The sequence below is a fragment of the Mastomys coucha genome, unplaced genomic scaffold (assembly GCF_008632895.1).
Source record: "Mastomys coucha isolate ucsf_1 unplaced genomic scaffold, UCSF_Mcou_1 pScaffold5, whole genome shotgun sequence".
Lineage (NCBI taxonomy): Eukaryota > Metazoa > Chordata > Mammalia > Rodentia > Muridae > Mastomys > Mastomys coucha.
In genome coordinates this window covers 29,038,256-29,056,968 of record NW_022196911.1, presented here as the reverse complement: position 1 = coordinate 29,056,968, position 18,713 = coordinate 29,038,256, and the positions used below count along the sequence as shown (strand labels likewise).

General features: G+C 46.4%; 1 long non-coding RNA gene across 1 annotated transcript; it reads right to left on the bottom strand.

The window, feature by feature from the left end:
• Positions 1 to 9,254: 9,254 nt before the first annotated feature.
• On the bottom strand, positions 9,255 to 18,691 carry LOC116078202. Its single transcript, XR_004113448.1, has 3 exons — positions 18,641 to 18,691; positions 10,371 to 10,531; positions 9,255 to 10,075 (listed from the first exon to the last, which is right to left on the bottom strand). It is a non-coding gene; the product is annotated as an uncharacterized LOC116078202 (long non-coding RNA).
• Positions 18,692 to 18,713: the final 22 nt, after the last annotated feature.

Genomic DNA, 18,713 nt, shown 5'->3' with positions numbered 1-18,713 from the left:
CTGTGTGTGTGTCTGTGTGTCTGTGTGTGTCTGTGTGTCTGTGTGTGTCTGTGTGTGTGCCTGTATGTGTCTGTGTGCCTGTGTTTGTGTGCTTGTGTGTATGCCTGTGTGTGTACCTGTGTGTGCCTGTGTGCCTGTGTGTGTGTGTGTCTGTGTGTGTGCCTATTTGTGCATGCCTGTGTGTGTATATGTCTGTACATGTCTGTGTGTGTCTGTGAGTGTGTGCCTGTGTGTGTGTGTCTGTGCATGTCTGTGTATGTCTGTGTGTGTGTCTGTGTGTGCCTGTGTGTCTGTGCCTGTGCGTGTGTCTGTGCATGTCTGTGTGTGTGCCTGTGTGTGTGTCTGTGCATGTCTGTGTGTGTGTCTGTGTGTGTGTGTCTGTGCATGTCTATGTGTATCTGTGTGTGTGCCTATGTATGTGTGCCTGTATGTGTACCTGTGTGTATGTGCCTGTGTGTGTGTCTGTGCATGTCTGTGTGTATGTCTGTGTGTATGTCTGTGTGTGTACCTGTGTGTGTGTACCTGTGTGTGTGTCTGTCTGTATGTCTGTGTGTGTGTACCTGTGTGTGTGTACCTGTGTGTGTGTCTGTCTGTGCGTATTTGTGTGTATATCTGTGTGTGTCTATGTGTGTGCCTGTGTGTCTGTGTGTGTATCTATGTGTGTGCCTGTGTGTGTACCTGTATGTGTGTCTGTGTGTGCCTGTGAGTGTACCTGTGTGTGTGTCTGTATGTGTATACTTGTGTGTATATCTGTGTGTATGTGTGTCTGTGTATGTGTGTGTCTGTGTGTGTGCCTGTGTGTGTGCCTGTGTGTGTGCCTGTGTATGTCTGTATGTGTGTGGGTGCCTGTGTATGTCTGTGTTTGTGTCTGTGTGTGTGTCTGTGTGTGTATACCTGTGTGTGTATCTGTGTGTGTGTCTGTGTGTATCTGTGTATGTGCCTGTGTGTGCCTGTGTGTGTGCCTGTGTGTGTGCCTATGTGTGCATGCCTGTGTGTGTGTACCTGTGTGTGTGTGTGTCTGTGTGTGTGTATATCTGTCTGTGTGTGTGTATGTGTGTGTTGGGTCTGGGTATCTCTGCCTTCACTCCTCTCAACCTTGTCTCACACAGCTCCACTCTCTTCCTTATGACCTAGCAGCAATTGCCATTCAAACACATCAATATTTGTCCTGGGTACCAAACCATACATTTTTAGTCACCGTTAAACTAAGCAAGCTAGGTATTTATTCTTGTTGGGCTGAAAGGGAATCAGTATCAGGCATTTATCAGTCTCCCAGTTAATATGTCCTTAATGAATGGATGAACAATCAAATTAATTGCTCCCTTTTTAAAGTCAGCAGTCCTGAGCAGTTTAGTTGGAAGGGGGATGTTAAAAACCCTGAACTAATAGGCCTAGACATTCCTTTTGACTCAGCATCCACATGGCCAATACAATCTTCAGTCTGAAGCAGTGGCAGTGTGTGAAGTGGCAGTCTGCCCTCACCTGAGATAAGAGTCCCTGTCTGGATACAGACATACAATGTGCAGGATGATTGTCAAAGAGTCCCTGCTCCATAGCGCAGGTAGCTGCAGACCGCCTCAGCTCTTCTCCAGAAATGCAGAAGGTTGTACCATTGGCATCTTGCTGAGAGAAGCCAGCAGGGAACAGATGCTCAGTGCAAAGGTTTCAGGGTGCATTTCTTTTTCAGCCCGTTGGAAGACAGGAGCATGCAGCGGGCATCTGAAGTGGCAAATGCTCCAGGCTGGGATCCCGATCCTCCCACCACAAGGCCAATCCACGCTCTCCCCTGTCTCTCCTCACCTTATTTCTCCTAAACGGGACACACCTTTTCTCTCAATGAATAGCATTTATCTGGATACTATTTGCTGTTAGCTGCCTAGTTTTCAAGACTGCTTTTGTTTGTTTACATACCCTTCTCATCAAGAGTTTCTTGGCAGTCTGTAAGAATTCACACAGAATGGTTGAGAGGTTGTGAAGGGGCAAGCAGCTTAGTGGCAAGCTTGGAATCTGAGCTTAGATCCACAATACTCAGAGAGAGAGAAAGAGAAAGAGAGAGAGCAATGGAGCTATGGCTCTGTTTACCTGTAACCCCAGTGCTGTGAGGGCAGGGACAGTGGTGCCACTGGGGCTTGCTGAGGCTCTTAAAGGAACCATGTAGAGATAGATAATGATGGAGCAGGCACTTGCTGTCCTACACACACACACACACACACACACACACACACACACACACACACACACATTCTAGGCCTTGGTTTGGCCATCACAGAGGTCACACTCTAGGTCTTTCCAAGTCAGCAACCTGGTTTGGCCAGTTCTCTGAGAGCTGACCAGCCTTTGAGAAAATTGACTCATACCAACCAAACCCACCAGAAGCTTTTGTAGGAATAAGGATTAACCCACAGAGTTGCAACAAGGACAAAAAGGGAGAGGGAGGGAGGGAAGGAAGAAAGGAAAGGAGGGAAGAAAGGAAAGGAGGGGAGGAGGGAGGGAAGTAAAAAGAGAGGGAGGGAGGGGAAAGTCTCCAGGGGTTGGAGGAGGAGAGAGGAAGGAAAAGTGCTCTCTGCTGATGTCTCTGGTTCTCTTCCTGGTCTGAAATCAAAGTCTAGGAGGATGTATGTCGGGAGGAGAGGGCTGCCACCTTGCTCTTCACAGCTCCCAGAGTCCTTCGGAGACCTACCTTCTCCCATCTGGCCAGCCCCAGCCTTGTCTCCACTGGTAGGCCCTCATAACATCCCCTAGTCCTCTAAGGTTTTCTTTCTTTTCAAGGCTTCCAGGTGACTGACCTCTCTGGAGAACAACTGGTTCTCAGAGCCCATAGGATTGATTCTAGGGGTTTTCATTGCAAGCCTTCCCACCCAACTCCTGGGTCAGCTCCATTCTGTCTGGGGCTTTCCAAAGATAGCCTCTTAGACTATGTTTATAGGTGGTTTCTTCTCTGTGCCTTATTTAAATACTCTTCTGTAACTCTTAAGGGGTTAACTTTATTCTAAATTATAGGGGTGAGGAGTGGCCTCTCTCTAGCTGGCAGGAACTGTTTATTTACTGGCTCATTCAGTAAATTGCTGTTTATGGAGCAGAGTCGGGCCCTGGCCTCCAGCAGGTGTTTTCCAGTTTAATTACACATTAACCATAATGGTTACAGACACCAAAAGAGCCTGTGAAAAGTGAAGGTATTGACGGTGCAGGGCCCCAAGCACAGACAAGCGGCTGGCTCGAATTCTCAGCAATCCAACATATCTGTTCAAAAAGAGACCGTGCACTGAGGCAAACATTGCTCATGGTTAATCATCAAGAAATACCGATATTTGGATCCAATTTCTCACAGTCTTCCAGAAAGGCAGACATCAGGACTCCCCAGATACACGTATATTTTGATCCATTGTTCTAACCAATTCAAGCAGAGAGCTCGGCACCACACAAACAAGTGTAAGTAATTGCTCTCTGGTCAGAGAAAAAAAACGGATGTGGGGCCATTTTCCCTCGGGCTTGCGCTACGAGCTGAACGGTCATGGAAAACACAGGAAACCCAACTGAATTTAAATTTTGGACAAATGTCAAAGGAGGTGATGTTTGGAGCATGGCTCAAAATATTGATCATTATTCTGAAGTTCAGACTTACCTGGATGTTCTGTGTTTCTATTTGTTAAGTCTGGCAGCCTCCGTGGGAGTGACAGAAAAATATAAACTCATCCTTCAGGGTGAGTGACAGATAAATCTTACTGCAGTTACCCTCAGCCTCTGAATCAGAGTTTGTCAAGCTAAGCCTCCTGCTGGCTCTTGTTGTTTACTTGACAACACACACCCTACTCTGTTCTCCTGAAGCACCTGCCCATGTCCCCGTGCTATTTGTCCTCATGCCGACCATCTCATGGTCTTTCTGGAACACACCCTTGTCCTCAGCCTCTGGTCCCCCACATAGGCTGTCCCCTCTGTCCCGAAGGCTGTCTTGCTCACCCTTCAAGAACCAGTTCACTTTCTGCCTTCCTGAGACTTTCCAGAGTCCCCAGAGAATTCTCTACACAAAACCCTCTCTCCTTTCCCTCGTCAACTCCTTCCCCTACAATAACTTGGTTTCCCCTGGTTTGGATGTGGTTTGAGTGTGTCCTCATGGGGTTGTGTTCTGGGAGCTCAGTTCCCAGTGTGACATTGTTGAGGGGTGATGTGAATCTCCTGAGCAGGGCCCAGAGGAAAGATAGATGACGGGCCTCTCCTCCAGTCTGGCCTCCTGTCCTGCCTGGTGTTCTCCCCCTTCTGCTGGTGTTCCTGTCTGTGGGCTGTCAGTCCAATGAGTTGATGCAGACAGGCACCCCTAAAGGTCCGGTGCCAGGCTATTTATATTGCAGCCTCCCAACCTGTGAACTCATAAAGCCCCTGAGTACCCAGCCTCTGGCATTTCATTACAGTAACAACAGCAACAACAACAACCAAATTAGTAAGTAGCAGTTCCTCTCCTCAGTCACAAATTCATGTCTACAACCTTTTCTCTTATTTAACTGAGAGCTGTTAAATTCAAAAGATATCCTCCTCACCATGATGTATACATATATACATCTTTGGGTCCCAAGCGCTGAGAGCACTGGCATAAACCTTGGCCCAGAGTAGATTCTAGTCAATGTTGGCCTAATGAAGAAACCACATTTCACTCAAAGAACACTTCTCCAGCTTATAAGTTATGTCATCAAGACTGTTCACAGCCTGAGAAGAGTCCCACACACTGTCCGATGGGACAGGGCTGTCACTGTGGAGGGGTCAGTATACAACAGTGTTAACATTCTCTCCATGGGAGCAAATCTCTAAGCACCTACATCAGGGGGCATCCTAGACGCTCACCCTAAGACCTGGCTGCAGGCTGTCTGTTAAGTCAACAATGTTAAAGACTTCCTAGAGGTGAAGGCTGGGAAGGGGGTGAGGTCAGCCTGGGCCCCAGTTTGGAATTTCCCTTGCACAGTCAGAAGGAGGTAGGAGGGAACTGCCACTCTCTGCTCAGGGGACTGACCTGGCCTCTTGGTCTCATGCCAACTCCCAGATGAATCACTTTCCCTAAAACCAAAGCTGAAACCCAAGACATGGCCAAATAGAGGTCTCTTTGGTGTGGGGGATGTGGCCCAAATGGTTATATAGCACAGGGACCAGAAGAGGTGGAAAAAGACTTACTCCAAATGATATGTTGGGGACATCAGGCACAAAAACCTAGAGCATCACATTGAACAGAGCTCTGTTTATACTCCTCAGAGTCACATAACACCCATCCCCTACACACACACACACACACACACACACACACACACACACACACACACCAATACAGCAACCTTCTCTCTCTGACCTGGAGCTCTAGTTTCAGGGGCCATGTAGATTGATGGTAATTCCTACCTGCTATCACCAGCCCAAGTGATGCCTTTAAGATGAGTGACTCTCATCCCCACCCCTGCCCACCTTCTGAGTAGAGTAGCTCTCTCTATAGGCATAAAGCAGAGTGAGTCTATATAGATGCCTACCATTCCCCAAGGTCAACATACCTTCTCCAGAACCTTCTTGTGTCTCCTGACCCATCTCTTTCTTAGCCTACTGACACTGATTCTTTGCTTGTCTGACTTTAGGCAGACTCCTGAACCCTCAATGAGGCCCTTCTGTAAAATTCCTTCTAAAATCCAGTTTCAACAGGAAGCACCCAGCCTTGACGTCAGATCACCTTGGATATCTATAGTTCTTCACGTGCCACAGATGATGTCTGCTCACCCTGGCTTGGCTCCAGCTAAAAACCTGTCTGGTTGGTTTTTCCAAAATATGTCTTAGTCCTGATGTTATCTATTGGACATTTCACATTCTCCAGCTTTCTTGTCATTACTTCACATTCATGAACCTTCATCCTGCCCCGTGACTAGAGACAACCGTTTGCCCGTTCAGTACTGGGAGTTGAACCCACTCTAGCTCCTTCATTACAAACAGCCCATTGCCATGGTCTTTGAATAAAGCTAGCTTTAACTTCCCTCTAGTGAGCAGCCCCAAATAATTGCTTCTTTAACTTTAAGGCCCTTCTGCCTGGAACTGGATTGAGTTTGGAGTCATAGCATTCCCAAATGTATTTACACCTTTAGAAACTACATTTCTCCCCCAAGGCCACCCACCTCTCAGCCACAGCATGGGCCTCTGTGAGGGCCACTCACCTCTATCACTGAATAAATGAGTTGAAGTTAGAGACCACTGACCCACCTTACATGGGGATAATATTCCCTTATAGTAAGTCGACCTGGCACTAGGAATATCATCAACATGAATTCCTTTTCATTTCCTCTGAGCAAGTCACCTGGCTGCTTTTTGTCTTTCTAATTTCCTGACCTGGGTCTGTGGGGGGAACAGGGAATGAGCAGAGTGGGGGAGGTGACTTGGGCACAGGCTTTTATAGCTATTGAACACCTATCAGCAAGAAGCCTCCAATATTAAAACAGTGCACCCTGAGAAACAGAGGGTGCCAGGCCTGGTTTTCAGCTTCCACCTTTAATAACTTTCTCAATCCACACTTCCTCTCTTTGACCTCTTCCTCCCTCAATTACACCCAGAGGGTGGGAGGTACCAGCATTACTCAAGGAGGGGCAGTGACCAATTAAAAATGCCTCTATCCTTCAATATATTGAATCCATGGTCAGGGCTTGACTCTGAGGACTTGGGGATGACAGGAAGAGCCCCTGACTCCTCGGTGTCTCACCTGGTGGCTTCCTATACAGGTAAGGATACCATGTGAGAGAGCGTAAGTGTAGACATGAAGCATTGTAACATAGTCAGAGAAACTGGATAGACACCAGGTACTACAAGCGGGGTCAAAGTGCTACATGAACTCAGAAAACAGATGCCAGCAGGAGAGGTGCCAGGGCTCCCACCAGGAGGACTGGAGTCTAAACTGTGAGTGACTACTCACCCGGGAAGAGCAGACAAACCCAAGGAGCACACCTGGACTGCTTTCACGAAAACGGTCACTGCGTTTGGACCTCAATGCTGGGTCTCAGGGTCAGGGACTGGGCAGACTCAAGAAGTGTGTGTGGTACGGGTTACAGGACCCTGTGAGCTTTGATGCAGAGCCAGCACTTAGAGCAATGAATGACACCTAGGCCACAGACATCAATCCTCTGAGCTTCAGCATCTTGTACCAGATGTGTTCCAGAAATGTTTATCATGTGAATGAGCGTATAAGCAAAAAGGCATTCACATCTGTAAAATGGTTGGATAGTATATCTCCTGGCTCTCCTATAGTATTGCAGGAATGGTGAATTGAGGCCCCAGAAACGGAAGGGCTCTGCCAGCTGTAATCTAGTATGTTAAGATGAGGACTACCGTGTCAGCTGATTCAGACAAAGGCCATGGGAGGAGGCAGCTGGTGATGGGCCGCAGCGAAGGGGCTACCTTAGAGGATCCCATCAGCCCAGTGTCACCTTACTATGATGATTGTGGGGGAAAATCTGGTATCATGGGAAGAATAAATGAACCATGATTTTTAGGTGATAAGAAACCACACCAGGGCTAGATGTACACAGCATCAGCAAACTGACAACTGTGTAGTTGCTTCATTCTCCATGAGTACCACTCTGTCTTAAAGCGAAGGGGACAGGCTCAGCGAGAGTCTGGGGCCAAGATGCTCATCTGAATCATGTAGTATCCCAGAGTGAAACTCCACGTGGTCCACACAACCAGCCTATGAGATGGGCACTACCATCATCGCTGCTTTACAGATAAGAAAATCAGACACTCAAACAAGCCACGCAGTTTGTCTGACCCAGCAAGTGAAGGTTGTGATTGACACTTCCCCTGTTGTCAAGGTAACAAGAAGTGTTCAACCTTTCTTTGTAGGATGTCATAGATTGTCTTATTTGAAAGTGGGAAAGTGGCTAAAATAAAGACTACCACTGATATTAGACATGGAATATGAGAATCCAATAATGATATCTGGAAGAGGAAAGAAGGTTCAAGGACTCTTCACATCAGGCCCTGGAGGAAGGCGTTCAGTTAGGGTTGCCATGACTCCCAAGTGCTCCCCTTCCTTGCCCATTAGTTGACACCATCAATTCAAGGTTAATGCATGCCAGGACTGGGAGCTGATTATTCTACCACTTAGACATTAATTTCCTCTGGAGAACAGCTAGAGATGAGAGCTAGAGAAAAGAGAAGGGTGAAGCTAGGGAGGAGGGGCAGAGGCCACCTGACTTGTACAAATGAGATAAGAATACGACACCCTCTGGGATCGGCTTCCCACCCCTGGAGCATACTCTGCAGCAAATTCATTGTCTTTCTGGATAAGTCTCCAAGCTGACCACCCCACCACACGGTGATTTGCCTGGACTTCTCAGGCTGCCATGCCCATGTGTCGGCCATGGAGGTTTCTAGAAGAGCTTGCAGAAAACTTGTTTTCTACAATGTATTTGCTCCATAAGTCTCTACCAAGCAAGTTGATACAAGGAAAATGAAAGGATGAACAAATCACCCACAGCCCCTGACTTCAGTGAGCATTCAGTATCGGGAAGAGAAGCTTGTGTCTAAGCACGTGGCTATGTGATTAAACTAGGAAGCATCATTTGAACTAGGAAGTTGTGTGATAGAAGAGACTTTGGGATTTCTCAGAGAATGAGAATCAGCCTGTCTGTGGACAAAGAACACACGATTCGAACCTATATGGGCTATGAAAACCTCACTCAGTCGGGGGGTGGTGGCGCATGCCTTTAATCCCAGCACTTGGGATGCAGAAGCAGGTGGATTTCTGAGTTCAAGGCCAGCATGGTCTACAGAGTGAGTTCCAGGATACAGAGAAATCCTGTCTCAAAAAAAAAACCAAAACCAAAAACAAAACCAAAAAAAAACAAAGAGAGAGAGAGAGGAGAGGAGAGGAGAGGAGAGGAGAGAAGAAAAGAAGAGAAGAGAAGAGAAAAGAAAAGAAAAGAAAAGAAAAGAAAAGAAAAGAAAAGAAAAGAAAAGAAAAGAAAAGAAAAGAAAACCTCACTCATCTCTGAGGGTCGGCTCCTTTACACAGCCACACCATGTCCACGGTTATCACCTGTCTCCTTCCTGTGGTCTTTGTGGAGCGTTCCCTTTGGCCATCTTCCACGTGCTCCTTCCACCATATAGACCCCAGCCTGCTTTCTAAAATGCAGACAGGCTCCCATCATTCCTTTCCTACAAAGCCATCTGTGGCTTGTCACAGCCTCTACCAGGACATTTTAAGTTCTGTTTCATGCCACTGTGGGCCCTTCAGAGTCTTCCCAGACTTGTCTTCTCATGTTTTTATTCTGATGCAAACTCATTTCCAACATGCAGCCCCCAACACGGTGTTGCAGGACGTGCAACACACACAGCACACACAGTAAGCAGGCTCTGCTGTACCTCCCTCACTTGGAAGCTCAATCTTGCTGCCTTCATCCCTGGGCTCCCCTTCCCTTCATTTATCCCAGATGCCCCAAGAGAACAGGGAGCAGGACACAACAGCCAGGACTAGAATGGTGGCACCAGCTGCCCCGCAGCTGTTAAGGAATGACCCCTGCAAGGGCTGTGTGGACATGCTTCACTGCAGGGCTGTGAGTGCTGGGAGACACCTCCTCAGCCGAGGGAAAAAAAAGAGGATGTACAAGAACTCCCCTTGTGCTTCTCCGAGGACCTGTGCTTTGCCGCTGACTGGGGACTCCTCACAACGTCCTAATTTCCCAAGGTGAAAATAGTGTCTTTGACAGTCCCTTTCTTGCATTTTGTGACACTTTTCTGTTCAAACAGGGGTGAAAGCTCTCTCCGAGGGTTGAAACCAGACATGGTCCTGAGGAACAGGAAACCTCAGGTTGTTTTCTGAGCAGTACAGTGGGGGGGGGTGGGGGGCAGGGGAGGCGGAGACTGTGATCAGAAGTATAACGGGCTGTATAATGAGTGGAATAAAAAGCACATCCTGGGATGGAAAATCAAACTCTTAGTTCTGTGGGCTGAGGTCTGGAATACACCTTGCTTGTGAGTTCACATCAGGAGCACACCCAGGATGTGGATGCAGACATGTTGAGAGATATAAATGTGGTTCCGAATGAGACAGGCCAGTTCTATCTTCTTACTGTCAAACAAATCAGAGACAAGAGCACAGATATGCATGAATACACACACACAAAAACACCACCACCGCCGCACATACCACACACACGTACACACCAGACCACACACTACACACACATACCACACACACACATACACACACATACCACATACCACACCACACACACAAACACACACATACAACATACCACACACCACAACACACACCACACCACCCCCCCCACACACACACACCACACCACATACACACACCATACCACACACTCTACACACTCCACACACACATTTGTGCATACCATGTCCTATATCCACCCTGAGCTCTATGTGTCTCTGATCTGAAGAGGACTGGCTCCCCTGCCTAGTAGCTGTGTGCTTCACAGGCAGGAGCCCAGCAGAACAGGGACACTTCTGCAGCCAGGGGGTCCAGGTGATGATAGGTGGTGAACTGGGAAGGTAGCTGGGGAGAAAGAAGGACATGTTTTTCTGGGTTCTATGGCTGGGGAAGGAGAGCGTTATTGAATACCTTCACTGCACCTAGTAACATGTTTTGCATATCAACTGTCTCACAATATCCCCATGACATATGCATAATCAATCCAGAGACAAGGGTCACATGACACACTTTCCAATGCCCAGCCACTTTTCTGTACCAGGGGTTCCTAAAAGTGCTGATTTTGGCATTCCTGTGGATTACAGGGTTCTACATCCCTGGGGCTCTACCCAATAGCATCCACCCCTGACATGGGACAATAAGGTGTTTCCAGATGTTTACTGGGAAAAGGAGGCAAAATGCTCCCCTACTAAGAACCATTGCTCTGCATCCTGATATTTGTGATTCACCAACCCCGGCAGATTGACCTGACCTCTCCTCCTCTTGTCTGTTTAACTATGCTTCCACGAGCCTGCACAGGCTCTGAGAGTCAGGCTCAGGTAACACAGGGACCAAGGCCTGACCCTACCATTTGCATCCTTCAGGATTGTGAGCAGTGGTGCCTGACCAAGAGCGGGAGTAGAATCACCTAGGGAGCTGCTGAGTTCTTTTCTTTCTTTTCCATTTGTTTCTTTGTGGTGTTCAAAGTAAAACTACCTTTGTCCTTCCCCAGTCCTGCTGAGGCCAAGGGCAGCACAGTCCTGGAGAAAAAGAGAAAGAAAGAAAAAAGGGAGGAAGGAGGAAAGAAAGAGAGACAGAGAGAGAAAGAGAGAGAGAGAAAGGGAGAAAGAAAGATGTGGATGCTTGGATCCAACCATCAGACTGAGCTCAGGGACCCTGGTTGGGGAGCTGGCAGAAGGATTGGAGGAGTGGAAAGGGATTGCAACCCCACAGGAAGAACAATGTTGGCTGGCCGAACCACCCAGTGCTTCCAGTGGACTAGACCACCAACCAAGGAGTGTACAGGGAGGGATCTGCGGCTTCAGGTACTTATGTAGCAGAGGATGGCCTTGTCTGACATCAATGGGAGGGGAGGCCCTTGGTCCCGGGGAGGTTTGATGCTGGAGGGGTGGGGTTGGAGAGGATGGGTGGGTGGGGGAGCACCTTCATAGAGGCAAAGGGGAGAGAGGAGAGGGAGGTTGTGGGATAGGAGGCTTGTGGAGGGGTAACCAGGAAGTGGGATATAATTTGAGATGTAAATGAATGGAATGATTAGTTTTTTTAAAAAAAAGGAAAAAATAAAAATATAAAAAATGAAAAAAAGAAACAAACAAACAAAAAAGAAAACCATAGCCTAACACTCCCAGGGCTCATTAGAACCCCTCCTTCCGTCCATGAAGCCACCCTCAATTGCTTACTGGGTGCAGGACACCATTCTAGGGACTGGGGTCCAGAAAGGAATTTTAGTGAATGAATGAAAATCAGGAAACAAATAGAGCATGACACACAACAGGGCCTGCTTAAGGAGCACTCTGTCCTGTTCCCTGGAGCATGGAGAAGGGGCAACCAGCTGCTGTGTGGTCAGAGAGGACATGCAGGGGAGTGTGGAGGAGTCACTAGGTAGGCAATAGAGGGCAGTGGAGTTTCCATGTACACATAGATGGGAGGGTTTAGAGGACATACAGGTATGCATGCATGTATGAGGAAGATGGCCTAGTAGATGTATGTACATGCATACATGCATGTCTGTTACATGCAAACAGCAGATAGGGTATACATGTATGGCATGCCTTCAAGTATACATCTGTGTAAAGAACCTAGTGGATGCATGTGTGTCTGGCTATATGTATCTGTGTCTGTAAGGGCATTGGCCAAATGTAATATAGAACATGTGTGTGTATGTGTGTGATTCTCTGCAAGAGCTCAGTTGAGTTATAATCTTAAATTAGAAGCAGTGGGGAACCAAGAACACCACTTACAAGAATAGGGAAGAGGCAGAGTGTGGCAAAAGGTGTGGCTGGGCAGGGTGTGGCCTGGTATGACAGACAGCCTCAGAGCAGAAGGGAAAAGGAGATGAGGAGTCATTAATGGTCATGCTGGCAGGTCTTGCTCCAGTGTGGCCTCTTGTAGGATCTGAGGCAGGTGCTCCAACAGTTCAGAGGTAAGATGGGTAGCACCTACAGAGGGGACCAGATGGCTTCTGACAAGGCCGTGGCATTGGCCACGTGTGAAGGGCTACACAGATCCTTATAAAGGTACACTGCTGGAGGCATCAGAACTTTGTGCACCCAGGCTGTGCTTGGATCTGCATCTCTACGGTATGTGGCCAGGAGCCTCTGGCAAAACAAGCCCCATTCATTTCTCTAACCTCCTAGGACTGGCTGATCTTTGAGGCCCCTCTCAAAGTAACTGCATTGTCAAGATAAGCATCTGTGCCCAAAAGCCCTCTGGTGTCTTTCATCCTTCCCGACCCCTCTACCTTGCCCTTTCACTCGAAGCCCAGGAATCCTTAACTCCCTTACATCAGGACACTAGAAGTTTCTACACGATACCAAATCAGCTTCCTGCCACCAAGTTGAATGGCTTCTTCTTCCAGCTCTCTGAGTCCACACACCCCTGAGAAACACTGGAGGCTGAGAGCTCAGCGTGGCAGCCAAAAGCTGAGAGGGGACAGAGATTTGGCAGTCAGCCTCACTGGATCTGTGTCCTCAGGCCAAGAGTTTCCCTTCTGGCCCTTTATTTCCTAAAACAGGAATCCCAAAAATCCCAACAGCACAGAGCTGCTGTGATTTAGTCAATTAAATATGCAGACAGGTTGAGTATTCTTAATTTGAAATGCTTGGGGCCAAAAGTGTTTTGAATTTCAGGTGTTTTCTTCCTTCCTTCCTTCCTTCCTTCCTTTCTCTCTCTCTCTCTCTCTCTCTCTCTCTCTCTCTTTCTTTCTTTCCTTCTTTCCTTCCTTCTTTCTCTCTATCTTTCTTTTCTTTTTTCTTTCCTTCCTTCCTTCTTTCTCTTTCTTTTCTTTATTTCTTTCCTTCCTTGTTTCTCTTTCTTTTCTTTCTTCTTTCTTTCTTTCTTTCCTTCCTTCTTTCTCTCTTTCTTTTCTTTATTTCTTTCCTTCCTTGTTTCTCTTTCTTTTCTTTCTTCTTTCTTTCTTTCTTTCTTTCTTTCCTTCCTTCCTTCTTTCTCTCTTTTCTTTCTTTCTTTCTTTCTTCCTCTCTTTCTTTCTTTCTCTCTGTGATAGTTTGCATATGCTCAGCCTAGGGAGTGTCACTATTAGAAGGTGTGGCCTTGTTGGAGTAGGTGTGGCCTTGTTGGAGTAGACGTATCACTGTGAGCATGGGCTTTAAGACCTTCATCCTAGCTGCCTGGAAGCCAGTATTCTGCTAGCAGCCTTCAGTTGAAGATGTAGAACTCTCAGCTCCTCCTGTACTATGCCTGCCCGGATGCTACCATGTTCCCGCCTTGAGGATAATGGACTGAACCTCTGAAGCTGTAAGCCAGCCCCAATTAAATATTGTCCTTCTAAGAGTTGCCTTGGTCACGGTGTCTGTTCACAGCAGTAAAACCCTAACTACAACACTTTCTTTCTTTCCTTTTTAGATTTTTGAAGACTTTACACAAGTACCAGATATCTTAAGTATGGTTCACACACAACTTATATAGTAAAACTGAAAGTCATTTTATACAGTATTTTTTGCACACCTATGGTTTGGCAGCGACCCACCACATAAAGCTACATGTAAGAATTTCTAATATGTGACACCATGCCAGCACTGCAGTGTAATTTTGGAGCATTCCAGATTCAGATGTTTGCCTTAGGAATCCCTCTCCTGTACCTAGTCTCTACACCAGACACTGAACACTCCAGGGAGTCAAACTCATACAGATCTTGCCTCCCAGCAGCATGATTTCTAGAGGGCCATGAGATGATGAACAACTCAATCGTGGAAGATGGCAAAACTAAGCTAAGTTTTAAGTAAGGGGGACAATGGCTAGGTTCAAGAATATTGGAACACACCATGTGACTGTTGAAGTAGAAGCAAATAGAAATAAATTGTCAGGGATCTGTTGTGTGACACTGTTCCTACTATACATGCAAACAAACATTTCCTCACCCTAGACAGAGAACCAGTGACAGACTAATGCCTTGGTGAACCAACGAGTCAAAACCAGGTGCCTCGCCTGGGCAGCTCACTCTCCTGAGATCAGCAAGTCCAGGTACCACTTCCAGTTAGAGCAGCAAGGATATCAAGCCCACCAGCCTCCCAAGCACTCAACCACACTGGTAGGTCTCAAACTGCTGGGATAGCAGTTAGCCTTGGGGCTTTCTAGGATCTGAACTTTAGCCTGATGTTTGTCGCAGGCCACATGAGCCACTTCTTCCTACCAAATGCACATGTCAAAGCCAATCCTAACACAGTGGAATTAGGAAATATTGGAACGCTTTAGATCTAGATAAGGCCATGAAAGTGAGGCACATGATGGGGTTTCCATTGATATATAAAAAAAAAAAAAACAGACAAACATGCTCTCCCTCCATCCTAGTGTGAGGATGAAGAAAGACGGCATGTATCTACAAACAAGAAGGGCCTTCATCGGGCACCTAATCAGCCATCATCCTCATCTTGGAATTCCCAGCCTCCAAAAGAAGTGTCTGTTAGTTAAACCATATAATCTATGATATAATTTGTATCTTGTGATAACGGCCAAAGCTGACCCCTCCACACACATGCCCAGGGACATTTTGTGATATCATGGCCCATATCACAAAGGCTTTTCAAACAACAACAACAAAAAAAAAAAATCATAAAAGACAAACTGAGAAACTGAGAAGCAGCAGGAAGAACATTGTGTGGGATCCACAAAGTTAATGAAATATAGGACTTTGTACATACAGGCCACCTTCTTAGAGGATCGCTACTTTGCTCAGTGGTTTTCAAAGTCCTGTGGATACAGAGGATGTCTGAGGGAGAGTCTGGGGAATATGGGTCTCCCCTACATTCCACTTCAACTGAGCCAACTCTGTGCTTATCCATCTTACTTGCCGGGTTCCTTGACAAGATTTATTCTTGGACATTTAAATATAGAAGATGGGGCTGATGAGATGGCTCAGCAGGTAAAAGCACTGACTGCTCTTCCAAAGGTCCTGAGTTCAAATCCCAGCAACCTCATGGTGGCTCACAACCACCTTGTACTGGCTACTTTTGTGTGTCAACTTGACACAGGCTGGAGTTATCACAGAAGGGAGCTTCAGTTGGGGAAGTGCCTCCATGAGGTCCAGCTGTGGGGCATTTTCTGATCAATTAGTGATCAATTAGTGATCAAGGGGGTAGGGCCCCTTGTGGGTGGTGCCATCCCTGGGCTGGAGGTCTTGGGCTCTATAAGAGAGCAGGCTGAGCAAGCCAGGAAAAGCAAGCCAGTAAAGAACATCCCTCCATGGCCTCTGCATCAGCTCCTGCTTCCTGACCTGCTTGAGTTCCAGTCCTGACTTCCTTTGGTGATGAACAGCCATGTGGAAGTAAGCCAAATAAACCCTTTCCTCCCCAACTTGCTTCTTGGTCATGATGTTGTGCAGAAATAGAAACCCTGACTAAGACACACCTGTAGTGAGATCTGATGCCCTCTTCTGGCATGTCTGAAGACATCTACAATGTACTTATGTATAATAATAAATAAATCTTTGGGTCTGAGCAAGCAAGGTTGACCAGAGTGAGCAGAGGTCCTAAAATTCAATTCCCAACAACCACATGAAGGCTCACAACCATCTGTACAGCTACAGTGTACTCATATAAATAAAATAAATAAATAAATTTTGAATAAATAAATAAATAAAATATAGAAGAGAATGAAATTACTTCATTCTGATATCTACCCAATAGAATTGGAATCAAAATGTAGTAGAATATGCTGTTTAGCTTAAACCAACCAAGACTCGCCCCCAAACTGGTGTAGAACCTAAACCCATTCACATCAAGCTGGAGAGGAATGGGTCACACTCAATGAAGTCCAATTGCAGATGTTCCAAGGATGGATGAGGAATTCAGAATGCAGAAACAACCACTGTCTGGGATATTATTAACCACTGATGCTCAGGACTGACCAACCATTAGATGTGCACATTACGCCTGTGAAACCAACAGACTTACACCAGCCATCCCTTTCTAGAGAAAGCAAACAAAAGCCCAGAAAGCCACAGTTGTGCTGGGAGCCTGAGTCTCTGACCTCTAGCCCAGCTCTCACCCTAGTGAGTGTATAGACATGTAGTGATATTGCTTCTTATTTATGGGAAGCTTAAGGGAGATGTATGGACTGGTCTCAAAGGCTAATGAGCTTCTAATATGTACATCATGGAACACGAAGAAGTTACAGAGATATCTATGTACTGATGTTCTGATATTCCTCACAATAGCCAAAAATAGAAGCATCCCAGGAGCCATTGGTATGCAAATAGATGAAGAGAATACAGAGTCCACATGCAAGGGGTTATCATCCAGCCTTAAAAAGGAAAGTCATTGGTACAAGCTACAATGTAGAAAGAAAGAAAACAGAAAGGAAGGAAGAAAGAAAGAAGACACAAAAGGACAAATATATAACTTCACTAATAGGATGTGCCCACCAGGGTCAGATTCCTAGAGACAGAAAGTAGCATGATGGCTGCCAAGCGTTGGGGAGAGCGAGAAACAGAGAGCTGCTGTTTAAAGTTCTCACACGAGAAGATAAGAAGGCCCTGGAGGTGGACGGTGCTGACTATTGCATGAGGGAATGTACTTCATGACACTGGATTTTGTACTTAAAATGGTTGGAGGTGGTAAATTTTGTTATGTAAGTCCCCCTGCCACCTGAGCCTGTGCCTGCTAGTTTTATGTCAGTAGGGGTACACAAGGTAGAGTCACCTGAAAGGAGGAAACCTCATTTAAGAAAATGGCTCCAGAAGATCAGGCTTACTGTAAGCAGGCAAGCCTGTAGAGCAAGCATTTTCTTAATTAGTGATGGAGGAGGGTCCAGCCCACTGTGGGTGTTCCTGGGTTCTATAAGAAAGCAGACTGGGAAAGCCATGAAGAACAAGCCAGTAAGCAGAATTACTCCATGACCCCTGCTTCAGCTCCTATCTCTGGGGTCCTGTCTTGCTTGAGTTCCTACCCTGACTTCCCTTAGTGATGAACTATGACCTGGAAGTGTAACAGAATAACTTTTTCCTTCTCAGGTTGTTTTGGTCATTATGTTTCATCAGAACAATAGTAACCCTAAGACACCCCACCTCTCTGTTTGTCTGTCTGTCTGTCTCTGTCTTTCTGTGTCTCTGTGTCTCTGTCCCTCTCTGTCTGTCTCTTTCTCTCCCTCTTCCTCTCTACACACACACACACACACACACACACACACACACACACACACACCAGTGATGTATTGTTGATGGATATTAGCCTAGCTCAGCCAGACCAAGTAAGGGCCTTTTCAGCATGTATGGGTCTCAGCAATAGGGACCCTGAGAACAATGTGGATCTTTTTACATCAAACAAATCAGTGTACAAAATGGTTTGTTTCTTAATGGCATCTTGATCTCGTATATCATGTACTGTGGCTGATTTTCCCCATTACCCTCTTCTGTTCCTCCTGCACTCTCACTCATCTCCTTTTTCTTCCCTAATATCTTCCACTTTCATGTTATACATATGTGTGTACTAGGTATGTATAACCTAGCTTTTATGCATGGTAGGAAATGTGTGGTATTTGTCTAAATCTGGCTTATTTCTCTCAATACAATGGTCACTAGTTCCATTCATTTTCCTGCAAACATCATAATTGTATTCTTCTTTATGACTGGATAAAACTCTGTTGTGTCTATATGCCACACTTTCTGCATCCATTCACCTGTTTAAGGACACCCAGATTGATTTCACAACCTTCATATTGTGAATCACAATGCAATGAACATGGAGGTGCAGGACCATCCTGTGCTGACTTACAGTCCTTTGTGTAAATTCTCAGGGATGCTACAGCTGGGTCAGATGGCAGTTCAAGTTCAGATTTTTGAAGAACCCGTTTTTCCACAGTAGCTGAACTAGTGTGCATTCCCACCAACAGTGTATATAAGTGTTTCCTCACACCATCTGTCTTAGGGTTTCATTGCTGTGAAGAAACACCATGACCAAGGCAACTCTTATAAGGGCAAATATTGAACTGGGGCTGCCTTACCGTTTCAGAGGTTCAATCCATTATCATCATGGCAGGAACATGGCAGAGTGCAGGCAGACCTGGTGCTGGAAGA